Raw genomic sequence first — 26188 nt, 5'->3', positions numbered from 1 at the left:
CTCTCTCTCAGCTCTTGTCTTACATAAGTTTTTGCCTCTAAAATTTTTATTGCTATTATTTAAAAATACTTTAACTTATAACCCATTTGTATAAGAATAGGGAAGAATGAAACTAAAATATGAAAAGTTATCTCATATTGTATTATTGTTCTATGATGTTAAACATTTTCATTAAACAAGACATGCATTTAATTGGCTCTCTGAACTCCGTGGGTAACTCTAAAAGCCCATCTGTATCCAGGTGCTCCTATGAGGTTATCAGGACTTTGGCTTCCTCCATGTTTAAACTCTGCTTTCCTTTGCCCTGGCTTCATTTTACCAAAGGGTGAAAAAGTTGGCCACTATCAGTCCAAACCTGCAGTTCACCTGATTAAAACTACATTTTTTTTCCAGTTAAATTCTGGGCTGTGATCTCATTGTCCCCAACTGAGCCATGGTTTGATCCCTGAACCAGATACTGTTAATCTGACTTCCAGGTCTCAAACTAGAGCTGAGATAATCTCCCTCGGAAGCATATCCACAGAGAGTTTGGTGGGTGGCTCTCCAAGTGACACTAAGTGGGAATGGGGAGGGCAGAATGATATCCTTTATGTATATGATTAAGTGAAAGTTTTAAATACATGCCTTTTTGGGGAAAATGAATAGTTTTTGTATAAAATGCAATAAATCTGCATGATGATACAAGCTGTATTTAATGAATTATAGTGAAAAATGACCCTGCTTTTTTACTTCCTTTAGATTCACTGTCCAGAGATATTTTTCTTTTACTTATTTACTGTATTGTTTACTGCCATATCTTTTACTAGTGTGCTAATGTAAGCATTTCTTTATCAATCTAAATAGTGTCTATTAATCCCCAGATATCCTAGCATAGTCCTCTATCCTGCTCATATGATATACAATTTATGTTTTGTGAAGTTGATAAATGGTATATATTATTATGAATATATAAATATTTTATTGAAAAAATAAATACTATTATAACATTTCTTTTCTTGTGGGGTTTTTGTTTGTTTCTGGAGTTCACAATCACCTTTTTTTTTTTTAACCTTACACTCTGCCTTTCTTCACAGGCTCACTATGAAGCCTATGCTTTTTTGAATCCTCATTATATCTGGTAGTATTTTGTGTCGACGACATTTTTCCATGATCCTGGAATCCTCTCCTGCTTTTTTACAATCTGCACCGTTAAACTCTATATGTGCTGCACAATGTCTCTATTTTTTCTGGGTTAGATCCACTATTTACTTGTCTTTCTTGGTTTATTTTCTCCTTTTGCAGAAGATGCATTTTAAGTGGCTCCCTGAAAAAAGTCAGGAGGGAGGTAAATTTTTTGAGTTTAAAAATGTTTTCATTCTACTCTTTTATGTAATTAATAGTTTGAGTAGATGCAGAGGTCTAGGCTGCACATCATTTTTCCTTAAAACTGTGAAGGCATTGTTTCAAAGCAATGGCTTTCCAACATGTAGTATTACTGTTGAAAACACTTCTGTCATTTTCCTGATGATTCTTTGTTGATGGTCTAATTTTCCTCTGGATTCCTTTAAAATCTTTTTATACTTGGTAGTCTAATATTTCACTTAAATTTGCCTCAGTTCGGGTTCATTTTCATTCATTTGCAGGGTCTTAATAAGTCCTTCGGTTCTAAATATTATTTCTGTAATAACTTCCTCTTTCTCTTTTTTTTTAATCTTCTCTCCCTGAAAGTCTTATTATTTATATATTAGGTTTCCTGGTTAATCCTTTATGTCTATAGTCAGAAAAGATAGCTTATATCTCCTTTTCTTATTGTTTAATTTCAGGGAGATTGTTTTCAATTTTATTGTTATCTTATTCATGAATTTGTAATTTGGGTGATGATATTTTTATTTCTAAGAAATGGATAACTTTTCCATAACATTCATAATTATGCTTGTCTTATCTGTCTAAAGATATTACTATTAAAAAATTATGTATGTATTTTGTTTTATTTTGTTTGCTGAATTAACTGTTCTATTTCCTTGGAGTCATTTTTTCCCTATCGGTTCATTTCAGTCTCTCTCTTTTTTAAAATTTTTTTATTTTTTAAAATTTATTTATTTATTGGCTGCATTGGATCTTCTTTGCTGCACACGGGCTTTCTCTAGTTGCTGCGAGTGGGGGCTACTCTTGACTGTGGTGCACAGGCTCCTCATTGTAGTGGATTCTCTTGTTGTGGAGCACGGGCCCTAGGCATGTGGGCTTCAATAGTTGCGGCACATGGGCTCAATAGTTGTGGCTCATGGGCTCTAGAGCACAGGCTCAATAGTTGTGGTGCACGGGCTTAGTTGCTCCGTGGCATGTGAAATCTTCCCAGAGCAGGGCTCGAACCTGTGTCCCCTGCTTTGGCAGGCAGATTCTCAACCACTGCACCACCTAGGAAGTCCCTCTCTCTTTTTTTTTAAATCAAGCAGATTTCTCCCAAAAGCTTGGTAACTTTTGGCTGTTCATATTTACAAGTGAAACAATAAAAAGCTGATATTGGTCAATTGTAGGTAGATTAGATTTTCCCCTGGTGGTGTCATTTCAGAGGACGGAGCGGCAGTCTGCCTGTTTTGCTGCGGGACTCTGTGCCTGTCAGGATGTCTCTGGAGCTTTTCAATTTCTTTAGGGAAGAAAGTTTTGGTTCATTGCCTGGGAGAAGTTTAGTTGGTAAGTTTTGACCATTAGATGTCGTCAACTCCTTTATATACAAACTCTCAGTTTATCTCTCAGTTTTCAGCCTCAATACTTACCTTTGCCTTCCTGAGGTCTTGACATTTCTGAGTGGCCAGCCTCCTGGGATTCTGCAGGGAAAGTGGTTTTCCCTCTCCTATGTGCTCTTCAGGGAGCATTCCATACCATGCTTCCTCTGTCCCCCTTCCTTAGCTATGCACCTTCATCTACGCCTCATGTTCTAGAGGCTTCTTGCAATCTCTTCTCTATTGGCAACCCCATTCTCTTAACTTTGATATTTATACCTTTTTCATTTCTATACCTTAATTTACTATGGTCTTGGGAGAGAAAGAAGATAATAGTGGTCAATATTGAATCAGATATGTCCTCTTATAATTCTTTTTTTTTTTTTTGCTTTCTCAGTATTATCTTTATAATTATTATTTTTAATTAATTAATTTATTATTTTTTGGGGGTACACCAAGTTCAGTCATCTGTTTTATACACATGTCACCATATTCCCTCCTTCCCTCGACACCCCCCCCACCCTCCCTGTCCCAGTCCTCTGAGGCATCATCCATCCTCGAGTTGAACTCCCTTTGTTATACAGCAACTTCCCACTGGCTATCTATTTTACAGCTGGTAGTGTATATATGTCTATGCTACTCTCTCACTTTGTCTCAGCTTCCCTTTCACCCCCCCGCCTCCCCAAACCGCGAGTTCTCCAGTCCATTCTCTGCATCTGCGTCCTTGTTCTTGTCGTGTCACTGAGTTCATCAGTACCATTTTTAGATTCCATATATATGAGTTAGCATACAATATTTGTCTTTCTCTTTCTGACTTCACTCTGTATGACAGACTCTAGGTCTATCCACCCCATTACATATAGCGCCATCTCATTTCGTTTTATAGCTGAGTAATATCCCATTGTATATATATGCCACATCTTCTTTATCCATTCATTTGTTGATGGGCATTTAGGTTGCTTCCATGTCCTGGCTATTGTAAATAGTGCGGCAATAAACATTACGGTATATGTTTCTTTTCGGATTATGGTTTTCTTTGGGTATATGCCCAGTAGTGGGATTATTGGGTCATATGGTAGTTCTAATTTTAGTTTTTTAAGGAACCTCCAAAGTGTTTTCCATAGTGGCTGTACCAACTTACAGTCCCACCAACAGTGCAGGAGAGTTCTCTTTTCTCCACATCCTCTCCAACATTTGTTGTTTCCAGATTTTGTGATGATGGCCATTCTGATCCGTGTGAGGTGATACCTCATTGTGGCTTTGACTTGCATTTCTCTGATGATTAGTGATGTTGAGCATCTTTTCATGTGTTTGTTGGCTATCTATATGTCTTCTTTGGAGAAATATTTATTTAGGTCTTCTGCCCATTTGTGGATTGGGTTATTTGGTTTTTTGGTATTAAGCTGCATGAGCTGCTTTGTATATTTTGGAGGTTAATCCTTTGTCCGTTGTTTCATAGGCAACTATTTTTTCCCATTCTGAGGGTTGCCTTCTAGTCTTGTTTATGGTTTCTTTCGCTGTGCAAAAGCTTTTAAGTTTCATGAGGTCCCATTTGTTTACTCTTGATTTTATTTCCATTATTCCAGGAGGTGGGTCCAAAAGGGTCTTGCTTTGATGGATGTCATAGAGTGTTCTGCCTATGTTTTCCTCTAGGAGTTTTATCATCTCTGGCCTTACATGTAGGTCTTTAATCCATTTGGAGTTTATTTTTGTGTATGGTGTTAGGAAGTGTTCTAATTTCATTCTTTTACATGTAGCTGTCCAATGTTCCCAGCACCACTTATTGAAGAGGCTGTCTTTTTTCCATTGTATATGTGTGCCTCCTTTGTCAAAGATAAGGTGCCCATATGTGTTTGGGCTTACTTCGGAGTTCTCTATTCTATTCCATTGATCTTCCTTTCTATTTTTGTGCCAGTACCCTACTGTCTTGATCACTATGGCCTTGTAGTATAGTTTGAAGTCAGGAAGCCTGATTCCACCAACTCCATTTTTCCTTCTCAAGATTGCTTTGGCTATTCGGGGTCTTTTGCGTTTCCATACAAATCGTAAGATTTCTTGCTCTAGTTCTGTGAAAAATGCCATTGGTAATTTGATTGGGATTGCATTGAATCTGTAAATTGCTTTGGGTAGTACAGTCATTTTCACTATGTTGATTCTTCCAATCCAGGAACATGGTATGTCCCTCCAACTGTTTGTGTTGTCTTTGATTTCTTTCATCAATGTCTTAAAGTTTTCTGCATACAGATCTTTTGCCTCCTTCAGCAGGTTTATTCCTAGGTATTTTATTCTTTTTGTTGCAATGGTGAATGGGAGAGTTTCCTTAATTTCTCTTTCTGCTCTTCCATTGTCAGTGTATAGGAATGCAAGAGATTTCTGTGCATTAATTTTGTATCCTGCTACTTTACTAAACTCATCAGTTAGTGCTAGCAGTTTTCTGGTAGAGTCTTTAGGGTTTTCTATGCGTAATATCATGTCATCTGCAAAGAGTGACAATTTTATTCTTCTTTCGCACTTTGGATTCCTTTGATTTCTTTTTCTTCTCTGATTGCTGTGGCTAAAACTTCCAAAACTATGTTGAATAACAGTGGTGAGAGTGGACACCCTTGTCTTGTTCCTGTTCTTAGAGGGAATTCTTTCAGTTTTTCCCCATTTAGAATGATGTTGGCTTTTGGTTTTTCATATATGGCTTTTATTATGTTGAGGTAATTTCCTTCTATGCCCATTTTCTGGAGAGAATTTATCATAAACGGATGTTGAATTTTGTCAAAAGCTTTTTCTGCATCTATTGAAATGATCATATGGTTTTTATCCTTCAATTTATTAATATGGTGTATCACATTGATTGATTTGTGTATATTGACGAATCCCTGCATCCCAGGGATAAACCCCACTTTGATCATGGTGTATGATTTTTTTAATGTGCTGTTGGATTCTGTTAGCTAGTATTTTGTTGAGGATTTTTGTATCTATATTCATCAGTGATATTGGTCTGCAATCTTCTTTTTTTGTGACATCTTTGCCTGGTTTTGGTATCAGGGTGATGGTGGCCTCGTAGAATGAGTTTGGGAGTGTTCCGCCTTCTGCAGTATTTTGGACAAATTTGAGAAGGGTAGGTGTTAGCTCCTCTCTAAATGTTTGATAGAATTCGCCCGTGAATCCATCTGGCCCTGGGCTTTTGTTTATTGGGAGATTTTTAATCACTGCCTCAATTTCCATGCTTGTAATTGGTCTGTTCATAGTTTCTATTCTTCCTGGTTCAGTCTTGGAAGATTGTATTTTTCTAAGAATGTATCCATTTCTTCCAGGTTATCCAATTTATTGGCATATAGTTGCTTGTAGTAGTCTCTCATGATCTTTTGTATTTCTGAAGTGTTCGTTGTTACTTCTCCTTTTACATTTCTAATTCTGTTGATTTGCATCTTCTCCCTTTTTTTCTTGATGAGTCTGGCTAATGGTTTATCAATTTTGTTAATCTTCTCAAAGGACCAGCTTTTAGTTTTATTAATTTTTGCTATCGCTACCTTCCTTTCTTTTTCATTTCTACTCTGATCTTTATGATTTCTTTCCTTCTGCTCACTTTGGGGTTTCTTTGTTCTTCTTTCTCTAATTGTTTGAGGTGTAATGTTAGGTTATTTGTTCGATATTTTTCTTGTTTCTTAAGGTAGGACTGTATTGCTATAAACTTCCCTCTTAGAACTGCTTTTGCTGCGTCCCATAGGTTTTGGGTTGTTGTGTTTTCGTTGTCATTTGTTTCTAGATATTTTTTGATTTCCTCTTTGATTTCTTTAATGATTTCTTGGTTATTTAATAGTGAATTGTTTAGCCTCCATGTGTTTGTATTTTTTGCAGTTTTTTTCCTGTAATTGATATCTAATCTCATCGCGTTGTGGTCTAAGAAGATGCTTGATATGATTTCAATTTTCTTGAATTTGCTGAGGTTTGATTTGTGACCCACAATGTGATCTATCCTGGAAAATGTTCCGTGTGCACTTGAGAAGAAAGTGTATTCCATCGTTTTTGGATGGAATATCCTCTAAATATCAATGAAGTCGAGATGGTCTAATGTGTCATTTAAAGCTTGTGTGTCTTTATTTATTTTCTGTTTGGATGATCTGTCCATTGATGTAAGTGGGGTGTTCAAGTCTCCCACTATTATTGTGTTCCTGTCAATGTCCCCCTTTATGGCTGTTAGCATTTGCCTTATGTATTGAGGTGCTCCTATATTGGGGGCATAGATATTTACCATTGTGATATGTTCTTCTTGAATTGATCCCTTGATCATTATGTAGTGTCCTTCCTTGTCTCTTGCAATAGTCTTTACTCAAGTCTAATTTGTCTGATATGAGTATTGCTGTTCCAGCTTTCTTTTGACTTCCATTTGCATGGAATATCTTTTTCCATCCCTTTACTTTCAGTCTATATGTATCCCTTGGTCTGAAGTGTGTTTCTTGTAGGCAGCATATAGAAGGGTCTTGTTTTTGTATCCATTCAGCCAGTCTGTGTCTTTTGGTTGGAGCATTTAATCCATTTACATTTAAGGTGATTATTGACATGTGTGTTTCTGTTACCATTTTCTTAATTGTTTGGGGTTTCTATTTGTAGGTGTTTTCCTTTTCTTGTGTTTTGCTCCTTAGAGAAGTTCCTTTAGCACTTGTTGTAAGGCTGGTTTGGTGGTGCTGTATTCTCTTAACTTTTGCTTGTCTGGAAAGCTTTTGATTTCTCCCTCAAATCTGAATGAGATTCTTGCTAGGTAGAGTATTCTTGGCTGTAGGTTTCTCCCTTTCAGGACTTTCAGTATATCCTGCCATTCCCTTCTGTCCTGCAGAGTCTATGGAAAAGTCAGCTGTTATCCTTATGGGTTTTCCTTTATATGTTATTTGTTGCTTTTCTCTTGCTGCTTTTAATATTTTTTCTTCGTGTTTAATTGTCATTAGTTTGATTGACATGTGCCTTGGTGTATTTCTCCTTGGGTTTATTCTGTATGGGACTCTCTGTGCTTCTTGGACTTGGTTAATTATTTCCTTTCCCATGTTGGGGAAGTTTTCCACTATAACCCCTTCAAATATTTTCTCAGCCCCTTTCTTGTTTTCTTCTTCTTCTGGGATGCCTATAATGCAAATGTTGGTATGCTTAATGTTATCACTGAGGTCTCTGAGACTGTCTTCTATTCTTTTTATTATTTTTTCTTTTTCCTGCTCTGTGGCAGTTATTTCCCCCATTTGATCTTCCAACTCACTTATTTGTTCTTCTGCCTCAGTCATTCTGCTGGTTATAGCACCTAGAGTATTTTTAATTTCAGTTATTTTGTTATCCATTGCTGTTTGTTTTTCTGAATTCTTATGAACTGTTTCTTGTACTTTCTCTATTTTGTTATCGAGATTTTATATCATTTTCACTATCATTACTCTGAATTCTTTTTCAGGCATTTTTCCTATTTCCTCCTCATTTATTTGGTCTTGTGGATTTTTTCCTGCTCCTTGCCTGCATGGTGTTTCTTTGTTTCCTCATGGTTGTCCAAACTTTTGGGGTTGCTTGTCCTGGTGATAGAGGTGTTTATAGAAGACTGTCCAAGCCTCAGACTAATGTCCAAGTATTGGATTAAACGAATATTAAGTCTAGGAAACACATACATGTATAAGACACACGATTACTGAATCCATTAGGACATGAGGCTCTGGAAAGACCTGACAGAAGTACCCCAGTATGCTATCAGATATTCGAAGAGAAACCCTACAGAAATTGACAACCAAAACAGAACAGAACAGAAACAAAAGCAAAAACAAACAAACAAACAAATAACACCTTACACATACAAACACTAATCCACGGAGATTTTGTAAGCTAGGATCAAATTTAAAAAAAGAGCTAGAGTACCACCAGACAGAATGGAGATTCTCAGAATGAAATTAGACAATTGTACTAACAACTAAGATAAAGACAAAAACCTAACATTAAATTCCAAGGCAGTGTGTCATCTGGAGAATAGAGCAAGGAGTCTGAGTAGATCAATAGTGTTGCTTATAAGTATGTTAAGATAAAATAAACTAAAAATGGATGGAAGACAGGGAACAGAAGAGCATAGTGTGATTGGAAATATGCAAATAAAAAGAAAGGAATAGAAATGTATAAAAGATAGGGATGAAAGGAAAGTATGAGAGATATATAGTCCATACTACCAAAAACTTAGCTAGAAATAGAAGTATATAAAAAGGCAAAAAAAAAAAATAGAATAAAAAATAGAATTAAAAAAATATGTTATAAAACTTGTAGATCCCTTAGGACTAAGGTTGTAATTAATAAAGGAAAAAAAAAAAAGGAAAAAAAAAATCCAGAACTGATCCCAGAATGGACCAATTCAATAGAATTGATACTAATATTTCTGTTTCCTTAGAGTCTCAGCTGTAAGTGTCCTTCTACTCACCTTGGTTTTTTTTGTATTATTCTGTGACCAGCAGAGCTTCCTTTATTGTCCATCTGTAAGCGTCGGTGTGTGGGGAGGGAGAGGCTACAATAGTGGATCCTTCCCCTGGGAGTGAGTGAGCAGTGGTGCACTGTTGTTTCAATCAGGCTTGGAGATGCCTGTTGCAGAGGGATGCCAGTGCCTCAGCTGTAAACAGAAAGTCTCAGAGTTGGGCCTCTCTCAGGGTTTTTTTTTTTTCTCGGTAGCCTCCCTGCTGCCAGAGTTCCAAGGGGTTTTAATCTAGCCCTGCCCGAGTGCCTGAGGGTACTTGTTATCCCTGAGCGCCTTAGGTGGCCCACAGGGCACCTCTCCACTGCCCGCTGCAGGTGCCGAAAGAAAGAGAGAGGCTATGCGCATGGCTCCTCCCTGCCCCACCCCCCCTCCCCCCCCCCCCCCCCCCGCCCATGAGCCTGCAGCATCCAGTCGCCATCATGGCTGGGCTGCTCTCAGGGGCAGGCACGCCTTGCCACAGACCTCTTCCCTCCTGTTCTCTCTGTCTGTCACCTTTCTGGTTACAATTTTTCTCACCCTGACCCAGCTCCCTGGTTCTCCTGCTCCCATTCCCGGACCCACTGTTCAGCTGTGAATTGATGTCTTGGTCCGGGAATACTGAGCTGCGATGCGGACCCTCCGTATGTTTCTCACTCCCTCCCATTCGCCACAGCTCCGCCGCTTCACCCTCTTTGAGCCATGGTAGATGCCTCCCTACCGGTTATGTCAGGATCCTTGCAGTCCTTTCTGGTGTCCGAGGCCATCTGCTGGTGTTCAGCTGGTTCTCTGTGGGAATTATTGTGTCCTTCGGTGCATTCCCAATGCATCTGTGGCGAGGGATGCATTCCACGTCCCTCTACTTCGCTGCCATCTTTTTCTCCCTCCATCCTCTTGTAATTCTAAACATAAAATTTTTGGTGTTTCAAAGCTTTGTTCTTGAGCATCAGCAATCTACCTGGTCTAGTTGAAAACCTGATCACCACAATGCTTTTTAAGTATATCCATTCAGAAATTCATAGCAAAATTTTGCAAATGAAACTTATTACCTTTCATTTTACTTAAAATATACGTAGAAATCTATGCTTTATGTTTAACATTGATATCATTTGACACTCTGTGTGGACATCCCCCAGATTTATATCATTTTGAAGCTTGAGACATTTTTCTGCTCATGTTCTCATTACAGTGTTCTCATTATGTAAGAGGCAAGGTGCTGGGAGTGAGACATATACAACTAGCGTAAGTCATTTTACTGTACTCTTTAGTTATGTGATTTGGACATATGACTCAACATCTTTTAGTTTCAGTTTCCTGGAGAAGTTGGCTTAAAGTCATTTTAAAGTCCTTTTATCACTAAAATTTCATATTTCTCTGATTCCAAATAAGATAGGATATTTAGCCTGCATTCTACAGATTAGTCAAATGTCAAGAATTGTGCCAATGTCTGGCACACAGTGGATGTTCAGTACATTTTTGTGAATAAAAACAATTGGAATTGGAATTTATATTTACTCATTCAATCAGTTAACAAGTATTTACAGAGTGCTTCCTGGTGCCAGACACAGCTCTAGGTTAGGGATAAAGCAGTAACTAGACGAAGCATGAGGGTCTGCCCTCAAGCAATATGCATTCTAGTAGGAAAAAATAGATAATAAAAAGTAAGAAAATATGTATTCAAGATAATTGTGGTAGGTGCTGTAATAGGACTAAATAAGGTAAGAAAGCTTTGGTGGATGGTGATGCCACTTGAGATGGAATGCTCAGAAAAGGTATCTCTTATGAGGTAATATATGAGCTGAGCCTGCAGGAAGACAAGGAGCTTGCTGAAAGGAGAGCTGAGAGAGAATGTTCCAGGAAGAGGAAATAGTACAAAGGCCTTGAGGCAGAAACATTTAGAGTGCTGAGAAATTGAATGGAGCTGTCTGAAGTCTAGTGACTGGAGAGGTAGGAATGGTAGACAAGAGGCAGAGTATAAGAATCTTCTAAACCAAAGTAAGGATTTTTAGATTTTACTCTAGATTTAATGTGACTCATTAGAAGATTTTTAAGGTATGCGGTGATATAAACTGATTTATACTAAAAGAAATTACAGCCACATATCTACTGTATCAAAAACCTACCACTCTATGTACATTACAACTTACTCTCATCTGGCATTTCCCACTGCCTTTGTTTGCTTTATTTTTCTCCTTAGTACTCGTCACCATCTAACATACTTTATATATTTATTTTTTGTTTATTGTGTTCCCACTAGAATGCAAGTTCTTTTCACAAGGATTGGCATTTTTGTCATTTTTGTATCTTTGGCAGATGGAAAAGTTCCTAGTACATAGTATATTTTAATAAATATTGTTGAATTAATCAGTGGATTTTTTTGGGGGGGGGCGAGATGAGGCTTAAGTAGAGCAATAAGATCAGAAAAAAATCACAATAAGAATCTATGTGATATATATGTGTGTGTGTATAAATATAGTGTTTTAGGCAAGAGTGGTACGAATGGAGTTGGAGAGACATGGAAAAATTCAAACTTTATTTTGGAGATGTAATTCATGGTAGTTGCTGCCGAGATGAATGTGGGAAAAGTGGGATGTATGAGGACTCAAGAATGACTTCCTAGAGTTTTATCTAACAACTGTATATAATTATGATATCATTTTCTAAAATGGGAAAGTTAAGAGGAGAAGCATGTTTTGGGGTAGAAGTTAGTGGAAATCAAGATGCTCGGTCAATAGCCTGATGGAAATGTTCAGTACACAACTGGCTATATATATCTGGTACTCAGATGAGAGGCCTTTTGAAGACATAAATTTCATAGTCATTAGCATAAAGATGGCACATAAAGCTACAGATGTTGATGAGATTATATAGAACAAGGGTATAGACTGAAAAAGGTAGAGGACTCAGGACCAAAAAATGAGTCATTAATGTTTAGTGGCAAGGCTATCAAAGGTGATGGAGAAGGATGCCAGGATAGAGTGAGACTGGGCAGAGCTGTGGAAGAAGAACATGGAAGGTGAGTCAAGGAAGGCATGAATAGCTTTGTTGAAGGCACCCGAGGGGCAATAAGATGAAGACATAGAAGTATCTACTGGTTCTTGATAGAGCAAGTGAATTATAGTGCTTGGAATGAAAGCCAGGTTAGAAATGATTGAAAGTGAATCAGAAATGAGGAAGGAAAGAACTGTCATTGTGGATAGGAACAATGAGTAAAGGGGATATATTAATCCAGGAAAGAGGGGGGAGAACCATGGGAGTAAATTCTTCAGCTGTTGGTGGATGATGAGGAAGGTGCTGTGTTGGCTTAAAATAACTGTTTAGAAGAGATGATGTTTTTATGTGTCCCAGTCATTAAGGCTATTTAATTGCATTACTTTTCAAGGCATCTTCAACTTTAGTGGTTCCAATGTCAGAAAGGTGACTTGTCTCCACTGGCAAAATGGACTGAAGTAATTATCTGAATCTCAGGCACTATGGTTCACTGTCAGAATGCAGCTTTGCCTAGAATCTTAGCTCTTCTTGGCACTTGCCACATAACTCTTCAAACCTGTGTTTATTTATCTACTCTATGCGAACAATACTATTTACTTCTTGAGGGTTATCGTGGGCATTAAGTAAGACAATGTCAGTATGGATTGACTTATTTACGTATGTACTAAATATCTTTTGGTTCCACTTATCAATGGACATTTGCTGAAATATGTATGATAATACCCAATTGGTCATAGTGCAGCTATTATTTTAAGCTATAAAACAGTGCTGAATAATAAATGCCTTGAAGGAAGAGATTACATTTTAACCAATTTTTGTATCCTCAGTACCCAGCAGTGAACTTAGCTCAGAGGTAGTGGTCAGTATATGTCTGTCAAATTAAACAAACAAACAAAAAACAAGAAGAAACACAAAACAACTTCCTACAAATTGTAGGGTAAGGCTTTGGGGTTGTGATTCCTACATGTTTTAGTCCTTTATCACATGTTTTAAATGGGTCCACTGTGTTCATGAGGATTTCTTAAAACCCGAGCATTAAAACCATCATGAAGTTCTAGGAAACATGACCCCCAAAAAATACTTCCCATTGCCTCAATTTGTTGGAATTAGGTCTGAAAAATGTCTTAAGATTTTGGTCTAGGTATATGACTTTGCGTGCTCATCTGTCTTACTTTTTCACTAACTCTCCTTTCTTGTACCTGCTGTGCTCCCTTCATGGTTTCTCCTGTTTAAAGTCTTAGGGTAGTTCAAGAATTCTAAATGCAATGTTCAGTAGCTATGCCTTCCTCAGTCTGTAAGGACAGGTTTGTAGTTTCACTGTGTCCTGAACATGGACCTCTATTAACAAATTAGACTTTAGATAAGATTAGCTTAGATTTTTTTTTTTCTTTAAGAACTTTTATTGAGATACTATTGATATACAATCCCCTCCAACCAACCCCCGCCCCCCACCCCGGCTTTCCCCACTTGGTGTCCATATGTTTGTTCTCCATATCTGTGTCTCTGTTTCTGGCTTGGAAACTGGTTGATTTGTACCATTTTTCTATGTTCCGCATATAAGTGTTAATATACGATATTTGTTTTTCTCTTTCTGACTCACTTCACTCTGAATGAAAGTCTCTAGGTCCATCCATGTCTCTACAAATGTCCCAATTTCATTCCTTTTTATAGCTGAGTCATATTCTACTGTATATATGTACCACATCTTCTTTATCCATTCATCTGGTGAATTGGTATTCAAAGTGTATTCTATACATGGGATGGGGAGTGGGTATCTCTTTATGTGTCAGATTTATGAGGCTGTATAGTAATTGGCAATATATACTGTTTAATTTCACTCCTGAGAATAAACCTTAAGTAAAAAATCTGAACTATCCACCCAATCTCCAAAAACCAACACAACTAACAAATTCTTCAAATTTCAGAAACATTTAAAGTAGCAGTAATTTAAAGTAGTAAAAAAATGAAAATAACGTCAGTAGTCAAAATAGGTAAAGAGGTGAAAAATTATGTCATCTCATCATTAATGAGATATTTTTAGTAAACTAAAGGAAAAGCTTGTGTTGCAGTATTAGATATTAAAAACAGTACAATTTTTTTTTATATATAGAAGAGCTCAACTAACATATGTTGAGAAAATAAATCAGAAGGAAATTGACCAACATTTATTAGTGATTATGCCTGGTGGTTTCAGTGTTTCTCTTTACAATTTTATATGCCTGATTTTCTACAATGAACAGTGTTACTTTTATCATCAAAAAAAGTGAAATAAAGTTGTATGTAGACAGCTCAGTTTAGCGATGATGATTTATCCTCTCACAGTGGTCACTTGTGATAGCCTCTTGATGTGGTGTCTTCTTGTCTGAAAGTATTTCTTGTGTTCTTTAGACCCTTTGATCCCATTCACTTTGAAAGCAGCATGACCTTGCAAGTCCAGGGTTTGCAGCTTTCTTAGATGAGTAATTTTCAGACATGATTTTTGAAAAATCAGATGTGCATTTTGTAAAATGTTATTTTCCCTTTGTATCTAGAAATGTATTTGTGCTAAAGGTTTAACCACAAGCCATGTATGAAGTAATCTGGTTTGCTGGTTACTAAACTATTGATAAATGACTGACATTATTAAGTTAAATTTGCTTTTTGGTTTCATTTTGAATATGGCCTAACTTTTCTTGGAAAAGTAAACTTCATCTTTAGCTGAGATTGAGACTGTGTACTACGTGACAAAATTGTAGTAACGCTCACCTACTTCCAAAAAGGATTTGGTACAGAATTACTGAATATATTACTGAAAAACCTTCTGAAAAGTTCTACTTTGTACACCCACCTAATGAATCTTTATTACACAATAATCACTATTTCATTCCCCAAACTTTGGAACATTTATTCATTCATGCATTCAACAGACATGTAATGAGCACTATTATGTGAGAGATGCTATGACAGCCACTAGATCTAATATCCCAATATATTTTGATATATTAAGATTCTAATCCATTAGATGAAAAATATAATACAAGTTAAATATATAATTTGGTTTTATATGTATGCAAATATATTTAGCTATCAGAGGGCAGAAATTTTTGTCTGTTTTGTTTTTCCCAGCTCCTACAACAGTCCCTGGTAAATAGTAAATGTTCACATACATATTTATTAAATAGATGAGTGAGTGAGTGGACTGATATAGAGCTCTAGGAGGCATATGGATGATAGAAAGGAGACATTTTGTCAAGAGGCCTGGAACTGGGATATAGACAAAATGAATCTGAAGAACAACCACCACTGACTTGTGTCTAATTCCCAAGGAGAATGGAAAGCAGGTCTACCTCTGTCTCTGCTTCCATAGTTTGTTCTTGCTTTGCTCTCTCTCAGGGTGCTGCTCCCCTAGTTCTCCTAGTCTCTGCATGTTGCAGAGGTGTCTTTCTGGTAGCATGGAGAATTCATCCCACAACCTTATACACAACCTTGGTACAAAGGGATGCTGTCTGTTGCTCTTGGTCCCTCCAGAAACTTAGTGTGAAAACTAGTCTTTCCATTTCTGCTTGCTCTCCATTCTCTCTGGGAATTAGATATAGCTGATTTTTTAAAAAATTGGGTCTTAAGTTCCTAAACAGACTGGAAGACAAAGAAGCCTTTTGATTAATCAAAAACAATGGCATCCAGCAGTCCCACTGTCTGGTATTTACATGAGGGAAATGGAATCATGTGTCCACAGAAAAAAACTGTAAAAGAATATTCACAGCAGCTTTATTCAGAATAGCCAAACATAGAAACAATGCAAATGTCCTGCAAGAGAAGAATGGAAAAACAAGCTGAGGCCAGTTCATACACTAGAGTATTATACCGCAATAAAAATTGGTGAACCACTGATACATAAAACAGCAATTTGTTTCTCAAAAATATATGTTAAGAAAAAAATCACACATAAGTACATGTAGTATTTAGCATAAAATTATTCCATTTATATGAAGTTCAAGAACAGATAAAACTATTGTATGGTGACAGAAATTGGAAACATTGCTTGAGGGTGGAAGGAGAAGGAAAAAAGGCTGAAAAGGGACACAAGGAATTTTCAGGGGTGATGGAAGTGTTTTACATCTTGTTTGGGGTGACATAGGTGTATACAATTTTCCAAACTTACCAAAATGAACACTTAAGGTCTGGGTATTTTATTTTATGTAAATTATACCTTAATTTTCAAAAGTAAGAGAAAGGTAAACTAATTTGAGAATTAAAATATAATTCAGTACAAAAATAAGTATTTACCAAGCACTTCTATCTCAGCCACTGTTGAAGGAGCCAGAACTATGAACGTGATGAAGAAAGGGTACTTTCCCTGATGAACTTACAGTCTAAGAAGGAGAACAGAGATGGAAAAATGGACGTTAACAAACATTTTATTCACAAAAAGCTTTTCAGAGGTATAATATGTTTTCAGAATATACCTAGGCATGAACTGGGTTGCATTTAAGAATTATATAATAATTATCTTAGGTAAATACATTGTATGAAAAATATGCCGTTGGCCAAATCCTGTATTTACGCTGTGGCAGACAGCCTCCAACATGGCCCCCAATTGTATTCCTATCCTTGTGAAGGCCCCTTCTGCAGTGCTTTTGTTTTGGTTTTGTTTCCTGTGACCAGTAGCATATGGCAGAAATGAGGGTAAGCCATTTCCAAGATTAGGTTACATAAGGCTGCGGCTTCTGTACATATAGGGTTTTCTCTCTCTCTCTCTCTCTCTCTCTCTCTCTCATCAGTCAGTTTGGGACAAGCCAGTTCGACATGCTGTGAAAGTACTCAGGCAGCCACAGAGAGGCCCATGTAGAGAGAAATGTAGACCTGTGGCCACCAGTCACTAAGGAAGTGGGGCCTTCCTACAACCACATGAGTTAGCTTGAACTCATATCCTTCCCTAGTTAGGTCTTCAGATGAAATTGCAGCCCTAGCTGCCTTCTTCTTCTTCTTTTTTTTTTTAGAACTTTTATTGAGATATAATTGACATATAATAAACCGCATACATTTAAAGTGTACAATTTGATATTTTTTTCTTCATGAGTAATTATGTATGGCCATCCCAATCTCCCAATTCATCCCACCCCAACCCTTCCCCCCCCCCCCGCCACAGCTTTCCCCCCTTGGTGTCCGTATGCTGGCTGCCTTCTTGACTATACCTCCTGGGAAACCTTGAGTTAGACCACTGATCTAAGCCACTCCTGAATTCCTGACCCACAGATATTATAAAATAATAAATAGTGTTTTAAGCTGCTAAATTTTGGGGTAGTTTCTTACACAGAAATAAATAGCCAATATATATGATCTCTCTAAAATGTATAAGACATGAGTTTATGAGTAAGTGAATAATTCCTGATTGTAAATTGATCACCTCAATTTTTCAGTTTCACTGAAATACTAATTAATGACTGCTTGAGAACCAAGATTTCTGAAAACTTTGTATGTTTTAATTTCCAACTTATATCCATAGAATAGTTTACTTACTCAAAAAATCTAGCCCTTTGAATGAAGTTATGATATACATCAATCTAGCTATCAAACTAAAACATGCAATTTCATAATTTAATAAAATTTAATTGCTTCTCAAGTATGAAAGGTCAATTTTATATTGTTGAATTTATTAATGAAAAAGCAAATAGAAATTAAAATGAATTCAAATTAATATTCACAAGTAATCTTTAGTTTGAACTTCAAAATATATAGTATAGTTCAAAGTCATTATAGCTTAGAAACCACACTTAATTAAAAAAAATTTCAGGGGTGATTTAGGCTGGTTTTTAAATTAAGGCAACAGAAAATGAAATTTTAGAGTAATTGAGATTATTGCTCTGCCACATTGAGGTGACCAGCCTTTACTCCTTGGATATTTAGATTTTAAAATTATGCCACCCATGACAGATATTATTAACTTAGTCTAAACTCATTTCTACATTAAGAAAATAGATTTTGGTTACTGTCACTGGAAGAGTGTGATGTATCTTGAAGCATAAGAAAAACTCCTTTCCCTCTAGCTGAGCAGAAACTAAAGAGGATGCAGATCTTTGCCTAAGCCCTAACAGGGCTTCCCTTAGGGTTATGGTAGCTAAAGGAAGGATTGTAAAGACTTGCCCGGCAATGGGATCATGCATTAATTCTGGGAGGCTGGAAGGGGATTATGGAAAACTACTAAGATAATGTGAAGTTTGGTCTTATTCTTCATTTGGCTTCAGACCAGTGATTCGTCAACATTGGTGTGCTTCCAAATCACATGGAAGACTTCCTAGATTGCTTAGCCTCATTCCTAGAGATTCAGATTTGGTAATTCCAGCATGTGGCATAGGAGTTTGTTTCCTGGTGATTCTTTTGCTGCTGATCCAGGGATCACATTTTGAGAACCACTGATAGGTTGTCTTGTTTCTGGTTGTCTTTGGGAGAGCTGTGTTTGGGAGGCGGTGTGAGGGGGGAGGGGGGAGAGAAAGGACACTCTGGTAGTTTGGAGATTTATTGGACACTGATATTTTGATAGGGCCTTGAAAATAAGTTTTGGCAAGTGAAATGTGGGAATAGTCTTATATGACACCACCATGGCCCTAAAATATCCCACGTGATCTTCCATAGTCTTGTTACTCTTTCGGGCAGCTGAATGCAAAGGATTAACTGGAGGCTTTGAGAAAAACTTTCATGCTTTCCTCTGAGGAAGACTATGGGACCAAAACTGCTCCCTGTGTGTCATATGACTACCAAAGTCATGACTCTGGCTTGGGCAGCAGATGTGTGTCATCACGCATATGCAATCATCAGGCTCAGGTGTGTCCTGAGAGCATGTGTAAGTGGCAGGAGCAGGTGGCTCAGAAGCTCAAGCTCCTACTCTTGCTGCGTTGCTGCCTGTCCCTCAGCCCATACCTGTGGCCCAATGGGGCATTTCCTATGACAGAGAAAAAAAAATTGACCTTGTTTACAGGTCTGTCTGATAATATGCTGACACAACTAAGAGTCAACTATTTTAGCACCAATGTCCCCTGAGCACTGTGGGCCGAACTTAGAACACTTTGTTTTACCTGCCTAAAAAGATGGATAGCCAAAGGTGTATATCTAGCATGACCACAGGGCAGTTCATTAAGAGTGTGTTTAGATGGTCAGGAACTCAGAGGTTGCAAAATGGAGAATTACTGACAAAAATGTCTAGGGAAAGAATATGTGAATAGGACTCTTGAAATGGGACTGGTTTTGTACATGGGGACAGTTATAGTTAATTTTATGTGTCAAATTCATTGGGCCATTCTGCATGTGTCTGTGAGAGTGTTTGTGGAAGAGATTCATATTTGAATTTGTAGACTGAGATAAGTAGATTGTTCTCCTTAATTGGAGTGGGCCTCATCCAATCCATTGAGTAGAACGAAAAGTGGAATAGGGAGAAATTGCTCTCTCTTCCTGAATGTTTTCCAGTTGGGACACTGATCTTCTCCTGCACTTAGACTATGATTTACACCATTGGTTCTCCTAGTTCTCAGGTCTTAGGACTATACCATCAATTTTCCTGGGTTTCCAGCTTGCAAAAGTCAGATAGTGGGGCTTAGCTTCCATAATCTTGTAAGCCATTTCCTTATAATAAATCCCTATCTGTCTATCTATTTATCTACTATCTATTTATCTATCTATCATCTATCTATTGGTTCTGTTGATTCTGTTTCTATTGGTGCTGCTTCTCCAGAGAACCCAGAATAGTACAGAGACTTAGAGAATATTTATATCACATGTGAGTGCCCACCAAAGGGAAACCCTGCAAATGAGGCTTTTGGTTATCAAGATGATCTGTCCATGGATGTCAGTCTTTTTTTCTAGCTATCCTGTGCTTGCTCAGTGAGTTAATGAACAAAGTAACTGTGGCTGCAGGGGGAAGTTATTATTCATGGGCTCAAAATTACGGGCTTACGTTTACCAAGGCTGAGCTGGCAATCATTGCTGCTGAGTATCTAGCCTGCCAACAACAGGCTTCATTTTTTACCCCCTGATAATGTACCATTGCTTGTGGAGACCAGGCAGCCACCAGGTGGCATATTAATCACAGTGAGTCTCTTCCATCATGGAGGGAGCAGCAATTTGTCCTCATGAAAACAGAGTGTCTTTCTCGCCTTCAGCGCTTCTTCCAGTACCATTATCCAGGACTAACCGAGTGGCTTCAACGTATCCCACGTAAACTTACTTTTGACTAGCAAAGCTATTGTACAATAAAAGAATAGAGGCAATGAGCTTAAATTCATGGGGGTGAGGCACTGGTTTTTATCATGTATCTCTTCACCCCCAAATATATATAGGTGGGCCTAACAGAATAGTGGAATGGCCTATTCGATACATATTGTAGTTGCAAAGCTGCCTGCATGACAATCCTTATGGATCTGAGGATTTAAGTAGAGGGGGTTTATTCACTTTTACCCCAAAAGATCCTCTCACAAAATTTATACTTCCTTCTCCTGCATGTTTTGGTTCCACTGGTATAAAAAAAATCTTATTTCTCAAGAAGGGAATGATCCCACTAGGAAACTAAAAAAGGGTTCAATTTAACTGGAAGTGAGATTGCCATTTGGTACCTTTAGCCTCCTCAGGCCACTAAATCAACAAGCAAATATGGGAGATGCTCTCCTGACTAGGGTGACTGATCTGGTTATAAAGAGGAAACAGATTGCTACTAACAATAGTGGTAAGGAAGAGTGAAGCCCATGAGATTCTGGATTCTTTTATGTATCTTCTGGTACTTCCATGACCAGTGGTAAAAATTAATGAATGGGACTTCCTAAGTGGTGCAGTGGTTAAGAATTCGCCTGCCAATGCAGGGGACATGGGTTCCATCCCTGCCCCAGGAAGATCCCACATGCCACGGAGCAACCAAGCCCATGTGCCACAACTAGTGAGCCTGTGCTCTAGAGCCTGCAAGCCACAACTATTGAGCCTGTGTGCCACATCTACTGAAACCTGTGCGCCTAGAGCCTGTGCTCTGCAACAAGAGAAGCCACCACAATGAGGAGCCTGCACACTACAATGAAGAGCAGCTCCCACTCATCACAGCTAGAGAAAGCCTGTGTGCAGCAATGAAGACCCAATGCAGCCAATAAATAAATAAATAAATGAATAAATAAATTTATTAACAAAAGACACATGCTATTTGTCATTAAGGAAATAAAGTTTATTTTGAAAAAAATTAGTGAATGGATGGCTATAGTAACTTAATAGTCAAGGCCGAAAGATGCAAGAGAAAGATGATCTTTGAGAGCATGGAGTTGAATACTTGGGTTTGTATGTAAAATAAACAGGAATGGATTAGGGTCTCACTAAGTTCACTTTCACCTTTAAGACACTACATCTCTAAAACCCACAAGCAGACTTTGTGCTCCTGATTCCTTTTCATTGTCATTACTCAGGGCATAAGGGTAACAGGCTGTATTTCTTCTCTTGAAACTCTGTTCTGTTTCTTTTACTTCTCTTGAATCTGATAATCAGCTGGTTCTAATGGGAACCTCAGATATAAAAATACAGGGTAAGTTACATGGGAAATGTGAATGAGAATCTTGAGTGTTAAGATTTGAAGTAGATTACATGATGTTATAACTGTACTATCTATGATTTGAATTAATCTGAATTGACTTTATTTAGTAGCTGGTCTCTTAGGCTGATACTCTAGTATTCTTACCAGGTTGGTTAGATCACTCATTTCACACACATGTTTGGGCTACTCAGTCTTTGCTTGCTGGTTCTCAGACTAACTCAACATTTAGTAAAAGTCAAATCTATTCTCCTGTTACCTAAATTCTGACTTAGTGGTTTCTAAGAGATTTCCCCCAGTATCTACCAAATAAAATCTCTTTGCAAGACTAATATGATCTACTGTGTAAAAAAGTATGTATTTCTGTCTTACATGTCTTTTCCAGCTGACTTGCCTCTGGACTATAGTATACTCTTTTTGGTGGTTCCTATATGACCTGCCCCAACCATACTGTCCTTTCCTATTGAGCTCCTTTTTCTCTTGGAGCTTTTCTATTTCCCTCCATCCTTGATTCCCGTCTTTGTGGAGCTGAGCTTTGCCCTCACTTATTTGACACCTGGTGACATAATCCAGGAGTCCCAACATAACCCAATCCAGTAATGAAAATAATTGTGTTTCTAAAATTAAATTTGTATTATGATTATTTGGTCTGGACCAAAAGTGAATCACATGGGAAAGAATTCAGAGAATGTTACAGCTAGAAGAGATAAGGAGAGTCCAATTTAGTCTGATCCTCTCATATTATAGATGAGATTAATGAGACCCTCTAGATTTCTTAGTGCCCTGTAGGAACTGATGTCCAAACAGTCTGATTTTGGTTCAGCACAAATTCCCTAAGATTGTGCTGCTGCTCTGATATTATTTTTAGGATATAAATACAGTGTTGGTAATTTTCAGAGTCAAATTTTATTCAGTAATTTTTCATATATACACAATATATTATAGCTTTTAAACTTAACTTGATAATGAATACCTACACATAAAAAGGCAAATAGATGTTCTTTTCAAAATCCCCCCCTTTTTTAAGAAGAGCTTTTACTGCATTTCCTTTTACCCAGAACTGTTAAGATTGTTTGAAGAGACAAAAACAGAGAATTTTTTCTTTAATTTTAGGAAGGTAAAGTCATTTTCGCCTTTAATTTCTTTCTTACAGATTTTATTTTCCTCCCTGAAAAAAATTTTCATCCAATTTTTTTAGGATGCCCTAGAAAGTTATATTACAGTGACTCAAAACAAAGATATTTTCTGAAAATGGAGTCTGTCCTGCAGTCTATCAGCAGCTATGTATACGTTTGGTTAAATCTAATGCTCAGGGCTTTCAGTAATAGGTGAAGTTTCCCAAATCTGTGGATTACTCTCAGGGTATGCACAAAAGCCATATCTGGATACAGAAAGTGAAAAATTGAAACAATTTGTGAATCTTGATAATTCAAATAAATGTTTGAACATTTACCTCAATTACCTTAAATCTGCAAGAAAATGTGTTCTTATGTCTGAATTAGTATGAAAACTGCCTTAGTGTTTTATTCCAATTTACATGTCCAGATATAGCTTTTGGGTAATAATAATTGTGGCGGCTTCCATTATGTTCCAGGCACTATTCGGTGATTTTCATGTATTATTTCTAACCCTCACGCTGACCCCACAAAGTAGGCATTGTTATTCCCATTTTACCCATAAGGAAACTAAGCTTACAGAGGTTACAGGATTTATGAAGAGTTTGAAGTAGTAATTTTCTTTGAAGAAAATTGGCAAAGTGATGACAGAAAGCAATACATGTTGTTAAGTCTCAGGAAATGAATAAATGCTAGCAACATTATTTGTCAGTTTGAAAAGACAAGAAGTCAAGTCCAAAGTCTTTGCTCCTCAGAACTAAAGTCTTCACTTCTCTTGCGTGGCCATAGTTAGTACGATGCTGATTTTGGTCTCTGCCTTTCTTTGTGACTTTAGATCACCATTTCCATGCTTGTTTTTTCTTTTATTTTTTTAAAGTGTAATTTAATTTTCCAAATCTTCAAGCCACTAAGTTGAAACCAAAAGGCTGTTTTAAAAAAAGATATCGTGCTCCATATAAAACAGCATATGTCAAAATACCAAGTTACATCTTCCTCTTAGGGCGATAATTTTCACAACCAAGCTATATTCGAATACATTAACTTGCTACAATTTTGACAGAGGCAGCCTGGGTGCGCAAATCCCTCGAATACTGATGGGATTGTGATTATACCCTGAAAAGAGAAGAGTCTGAATACAAATTTTAGAGGGCCAGAAAATGTTTAATGTCTCATTGTTTGCATCAAGATTCTAAATCACATTCAAGTCAACGACTCTGATCTTCATATCAATGCACAAATGGAACATAAGAGAAAAGCCAGGAAAGCTGTTTTCTGAGTGAAACACTGATTTTGTTCTCATGTTACCAGCAAGAGACCATTTGGGATATTTAAGCCTGAGGTTGAGTGCTTCGCATTTGTTCCATCTCCTCTGTGTTTGAAATGGGTTTTCCCTTTAGGGAGCCCATCCATTTGGACAAGTGCTACATCAGATCAAAAGACATGGGAAGAGGTATTTCAAGCACAGATTGAATTCTTCTCTGGCAAAGTAACATAGCCTTTTAGCACAACATTGTCTATTCTCTACTGAGTGTCCCTTTTTTTTAAAATAGTTGGAGTCTGTTTTCTGACAAGTGTTAGGCTTTTTCATGTGGCAAATTGGCTAACAGCCACCTGGAGAAGATTTGAAGTGAAAGCTAGTGTTATGGGATTTAGTTTCTCAGTTCCAGTTGGTATTGTTTTCCAGTTTACTACATGTTGATCAAATTGCTCATCTTACTGAAATTATTATTCATCTGATTTTTATGTCATTTTCTATTTGAAAAACACAAATATTAATATAAACTTTTATAACTTTTGGCTTCAATGATATTCTATTGAATATGTCACAGGACTACTAGAAGAAATCATGTCTGTAGTTTTTATTTCTTTTAATTGGAAGAAAGTCAGTGTCATTAGCACCTTGAGTCTGTCATCACCTTAAAATGGTTGGAAGGAAAGTATGGTAAACCCAAACTGCCATTTTAACTGTAATAAAAGATTAATCTAGCAATGGACAGCAGTGGCCACATTTTATATCTGCATGGTGATACCAATCTATTTTAGGTAAACGCTAGCCTTGAACACAAATCCTGGGACATGCTTTTTGGTGGACCAGTACCAGGTGGTTGGAGACGGCACCAGGAAGAGTGCCACTGTGGGGAAGATTAGGGACTGGAGAAAACAAGGGAAAAGTGTTTTATCTGCTTTCATCCACTATGGATTTAGGAAAGTTCCTGGCATGACCGATCCAGTTTTCCCCTGTTGTCATTAGCGATTGCCGCCAATCATGGCAAATCATCTACTTCCAAAATGAAAAGAGAATTGGCCAAGGTGCAGTTGGAACTACTGCTGCTGCATCCCTGGGGATGGTCCTGGAAACTTTACAAGTTCCTGTTTCCAAACTACTGTCTTCTGATACAACATAATGGAAAATTGGAGCAATTATTCAGATAATATGTGCAAACAGTACATTTTCACCTTCAGTTTATTGAAGAAAAATCTCCATCTCTTAGTTACAGGTTTTCCTGAGTTTTAGCACTTCTTGCTAGAGCCATTACCTATTCTGAAATTTTACTTAATTTATGTTTGAATCCCTCTGCATCTTGCCTTGCACAGTGCCTGGAATTCATTAGTTGCTGGATAACCATTCAGTGTTTTTAAAACTATTTATTTTCTTCATAAATATGAGGCAGTAAAACATAGCAGTCAGGAGAACCTGATCTGGTGTCAGACTGCCTAAGTTCAAATATTACCTTCTCTGCTCGTTGGCCCTGTGACTTTGAACAAGTCTCTTGGGCCTTATTTCTTCATCTATGAAATGGGGATGATAATATTGCCAACCTAAGGGGCTAATATTCAGCTGATATATACCTGTGTACCATCTGCTAAAACACTGAAATGCTTCCACACTGACTGGAATTAACTGCATCCTCAAGTCCCCGAAGGCCTCTTTTTCTCCCCACTGCCTCAGTGCAATTTTGCTCTTCCCAGTGGCTCTGCAAGGGCTTGTTTGCTCTGTTGGAGGGCCTCCAGGATCCTGCCCTAGCACTATGCCCAGCATCTGTCCTCACAGGACATGATGTTATATGTTAATAAATGTTTTTAATACTACCCTCTTTAGAGTCGTGAGTTTTCTTTCTTTCTTTCTTTCTTTCTTTTTAAATATTTATTTATTTATTTCACTGTGCTGGGACTTAAGTTGCAGCACATGGGCTCTAGTTCCCTGACCAGGGATGGAACCTGCACCCCCCACATTGGGAACACGGAATCTTAACCACTGGACCCCCAGGGAAGTCCCATTTTACAGTTTCTTAAACAACTGAAAGTACAGTTACCTTATGACCCAGCAATTGCACTCCCAAAGGAATGAAAATTACGTCTTTCAAGAATGCTCTTAACACCTTTATTTGTATTGTGTTGCCCA

At 37.5% G+C, this 26188-nt stretch overlaps 1 long non-coding RNA gene across 1 annotated transcript in view; it reads left to right on the top strand.

Moving 5' to 3' along the window:
* Window positions 1-26188, top strand: part of LOC130830166 (uncharacterized) — a 162844-nt gene that overhangs the window by 94030 nt on the left and 42626 nt on the right. The window lies entirely within an intron of this gene.

The sequence above is a fragment of the Hippopotamus amphibius genome, chromosome 10, assembly GCF_030028045.1.
Source record: "Hippopotamus amphibius kiboko isolate mHipAmp2 chromosome 10, mHipAmp2.hap2, whole genome shotgun sequence".
Classification (NCBI taxonomy): Eukaryota; Metazoa; Chordata; class Mammalia; order Artiodactyla; family Hippopotamidae; genus Hippopotamus; species Hippopotamus amphibius.
This window is presented reverse-complemented; position numbering and strand designations above follow the sequence as displayed.